The sequence below is a fragment of the Suricata suricatta genome, chromosome 9, assembly GCF_006229205.1.
Source record: "Suricata suricatta isolate VVHF042 chromosome 9, meerkat_22Aug2017_6uvM2_HiC, whole genome shotgun sequence".
Lineage (NCBI taxonomy): Eukaryota > Metazoa > Chordata > Mammalia > Carnivora > Herpestidae > Suricata > Suricata suricatta.
This window is the reverse complement of record NC_043708.1, coordinates 24302627-24306866: the sequence shown is the minus strand read 5'-3', so window position 1 is coordinate 24306866 and position 4240 is coordinate 24302627. Positions and strand designations below refer to the sequence as shown.

At 55.9% G+C, this 4240-nt stretch overlaps 1 long non-coding RNA gene across 1 annotated transcript; it reads right to left on the bottom strand.

The window, feature by feature from the left end:
* Positions 1–869: 869 nt before the first annotated feature.
* LOC115302118 lies at positions 870–3267 on the bottom strand. Its single transcript, XR_003913425.1, has 2 exons — positions 3052–3267; positions 870–1311 (listed from the first exon to the last, which is right to left on the bottom strand). It is a non-coding gene; the product is annotated as an uncharacterized LOC115302118 (long non-coding RNA).
* Between the last annotated feature and the right edge of the window lie 973 nt (positions 3268–4240).

Genomic DNA, 4240 nt, shown 5'->3' with positions numbered 1-4240 from the left:
GCTTCCAGTGCCCCACAGCCCTGTGAGTAGACCTCAGCTAACCATACTCCCTTACATTCCCCCAGCAGGAATACTTTCCAAAGCATCCTCATGATAATCATCTCACTGGATCCTCCTTCTGGAATGGAGGCGGGTCTGAGGTGATGAACAAGACAGGAGTTAACAAACAAAAGAAAACAAGTCCACCAGCTTAGAGGCGACCAAAGCCACAGAGCCAGGACACTGACACGAACACTTTGTAGTGTTTCTATCTTGCCAGACTTCCTCACTGCCCCCAGGGGTCCACCTTTGGCAGGAGAGCCCTGCTCAATCCCTGTCCACTAGGGGGAAACTGAGGCATGTGTCTGGAGGGACCTGGAGTAGAAACATGGCTGGCATCTTCAAGACACTCCTAAGGAGCGGAATTCTTCATTTCTGGACTCGCTGGCACAGCCGTGTGTGTTAGGGGCTGGCATGGAGAGGAGATGACTTCTGCGAGGGGACCCAGAGCCTTCAACAACGTGGAAGAGAGGCCAGTATTCATTCTCATTTTCTAGAAGCAAATAACTGGCCTAAAGACACAGACCTAGCAACGGAGAGAGCGGGAATTCTCAGCCAAGCCTGGATTACTCCGAAGCCTTCTTCAGAGCTCGTTTTGGGGCTAGTGGTCACCCAAGCTCCGGGACCTACCCATGGGCCCTGCACACAAGCCCTTCCCCGCAGGCCCTGTCCCTCCCTGCCCGGTCTCCCCAAGGGACACACACTTTTGAAATCCTGCGTTCGCTTCCGGTCCATGCTCTCGCATAATAAATGTTCCTGAGCGTCACTATGTCCCAGACGCTATTCTAGGTACTAGGGACACAGCAGGGTCACACAAGACAGAAACAGTCTTTACTGTCATGATGTTTATGGAGGGAGGGGCTGGGAAAACCACAAAGAAGCAAACAAATAAAAAAGATAAACCCAGATAGCGGGAAACGCTATAAAGGAACAAACACTGAGTAATTGCACGGAGAATGACTGGCAGTAGGATGTCAGGGACAAGGAGGTGAGAGTTTATCTCATTTCTGCTAAGATTGGGGCCAGTCATGCAGAAATGGGGGTGAGGACAAAGCGGGTGGGAAGAAGCCCAGGGTAGGGCTCGGTGCCAGGGACAGTTCCAGGTCCCATGTTGTCCTAATGTCGTTTGTAACAGTTCCTCCTTCCTCGGTCTAGAGTGGCCCATTTGAAAGACATCACCAACGATGAGGGTTTGAATTTATTTTAAGTGCAGTGGAGCCACTGGAGGAAATCATGTGATTGATGTCTTGAAAAGGCCTTGCTGGCTGCTTCCTGAAGAATAAATTACGGAGGTAAGAGGGCAGAAGAGCGCGGCCAAGGGATGACTGAGACCACCCAGGCCCACCTCCCCAGTCACTAGATTCCAGTGTGGACATTAGGGTGCAAAGAAGTGTTTGGTCTGGGGAAGGCCCGGTGTTTATAATAGCCCCCAAAGATTTCCCAGACTCAGGCCCTGAGCGAGACTTGGGCACTTCTGAGAAGAACTGCAGAGCTCAGGGTCCCCTCCTCGGGGCTCTATTGTCTTGCCTGTGGAGCCTAGGCGGCGGGGAGGGCCAGCCCCCTGCCTGTGTCCCACCTGCTTCCAGTCTCTCCCAGGCCAGGCCCAAGCCGGAGCCCAGCGCCAGCCAGCCAGCCAGCCAGCCAGCCAGCCAGCCAGCTCACCCCGCCTCCCTGCAGGAAGCCGGCTGGCAGCGCCTGCTGTGTGACCTTGGTCTGCAAAGTCCGGCTTTGCAAAGTCAAAGTGAGTCACTTCCTCCCACGGGCCTCCCCCAGGCGGGCCGCCTGTGGTCGTTCCCTGCCCCCTCACCGCTGGCCCGGGACTGGCGCTGGCGTGCAGGCGCTCCGTATGCTAAGTGCTCTCGCTGCGCCCGCCGCCCCGGAGGCTCATTTGTCACCCGCTGCTGACTCAGCACTTCTGGGGAAGGCTTTTCCCTTCGCCTTAGAGGAGGAGGCTGGAAACAAGACAGAGGCGGCCCTGACTCTTCCTTCCCTTCGATTGGGGGTGGGGGGTGGGGGAGGGAGTCTGTGTCTAAGTCTGAGTGTCACTGGGTCTGTGTGTGCCTCTGATGTGTATCAACATGGGTGTGCATTTCTGGCTCTGTGTGTGTCTTTTGTGTGCAGCTGAGTCTCTTGTGTGTGTCTTTTTATGTGTTTTTATGTGTGTGCCTGTCCTGGGGACCTTTGGGTGTCTGTCGGCCTCTTTCCTCTGTGTGTGCATGTGTATACGTGTCTGGGTGGTGTGTGTGTGTGTGTGTGTGTGTGTGTGTGCGCGCGCGCGCGCGCTTCCCCCGTTACACCGCAGGCCTTTCCCTCCTCTCTCCCTCAGTCCTACATGTGCCCCTCAGATCTCACCTTACTCTCAGAGTGGCCCCCACTTTTCCTCCCTAGGCCCCCCAGCTCCTGTCTGCACCCCCTCTGTCTCCTGCCTTCTAAACACAGGACCTCAGGGATTAAAATCACAGGCCCGAGAATCAGACAGATCTAGGTTTCAACCTCCATCCTGCCCTTTTCGGCTGAGTGACCTTGACTGAGATACTTACCTCTCTGAGCCTCAGTTTCTTGACTTATAAAGTAGAAGGGATCCTATCTCCCTATGAGAGAGAATCTTGTGATAGAACATGCCGCAAAGGGGGCCTGTTATTTCTTCTTAAAGCAATGGGCCCAGAGGCAGGCACACAGCCAGGGTCTAATGAGCAGCACTTAAGAACAAAAGCACTGAGCACCCGGCTCCTTGGCTGCTGGGGAAGGGAGGGGTGTGGGAGCCAGTGACCTGGATTGGGAGCTCCTGCAAGGCAAGACAAGTGGTGACCTGATTTAGTGCCCCTTGGGCAGCCAGGGAAGCAAGGGAGGAAGTCACAGAAGAGGGCTCCGAGCCGCTGAGCCCTGGCCTTCCCCAGACCAGGCACTGCCTGACAGCCCCCTCCACTCCAGCGAGCGCCCAAGGAGAGCAGGACCACTCCTCCAGCCCCAACCCCAGAACAACCTCGAGCTTCGTCCCTGGGGCCCACTCACGTCCGTTTGTTTGCATCTTCTTAACCGTGTGAGGGAGGTTCTTAGCGTCCCCATTTTGCAGCTGGACAAATAGAAGTTTGGGGAGGTTGAGCTCCAAGGTTACAGGCTACCACGTGGCAGAGAGAAGCCCGGCGTTCCAGCTCCTAGCCCAGGACTCCCTGGATGTCTGCACCACCACCCGGCCTCTTCCTGCACACACGTCTGCACCAGCGCACACCCTGGTGGGCCCTCCCTCTCTGCCCGCAGGCAGGGCTCCCACACAGATTGGCACCACGCCCTCCGGAGCGCCAGCTCCTGGAGCAAATGCTTCCCAGAGCCTGCCAAGCCCTGTTCCCCTTCGTTGAAAGTAAGGCTTTTTCCAGAAGGGTTAGTATTTATCATCTTGAGGCCTGCAGTGTGGATTGTCACTCCATCCTTTGGCTGTGTCGAGCCGGAGATGTAAAGGGGCTTGGAAGAGGGACACAGGACCTTCCCCGATCAGGCTGCCCCCCACTTCAAAGGTGTTGCCTCTGCTTGGTTCTGGCTTCAGAAAGTAGGAGGTGGAGCCAACTTGAAAGCAAAGCAGGGATCCAGGCAGGTGAGAACAGTGAGTGGGAGCTTGGAGGACAGGAGGCCCCAGTTCATGCTTCTGTCACTAACTAGTTGTGTGGCCTTGGGCAAATCATTACCCCTCTCTGGGCCTGAGAGTCCACATCTATAAAACAGACATTGCTCTCAGGTTCCTTCCGGCTCACACACAGTCTGAGGGGCTACTAGACCTGGATCAAGGCTAGGTCTGTGCTATCGGGGGCTACCAAAGACCTAGACAGCAGAGGAGACCACACCAGTTCCATGCCCTGCCCTAGTCCTGTCTCCGGCTCTCCCTGGGAAAACCAGCAGAGGAGGGGCAGCTGAGCAGAAAGAGCCATCGTGAGGGGTCTGAGTGCTGAAGGCAGGACTTAGAAACAACGCCAAAGTAGAAGGGGGCGCTAGAGAGCTTCTTTCGCCCCTCCGGGAGCTCTAGCCCTGAGCCAGAGACAGAATACTGGGTTCTCTGCTCTGCTCTGGCCTAGATCTGTAGGTGAAGCCGGGAGTCATTTCTACGTTTGGGGCCCATGACTCGTGGAGAAAAAAGGAATGATAAGCATCTCTGGCCTTCCTGATTCACAGGGTGATCCGATCACAAGGTGGGGCCCCCTGCAAAGCAGAC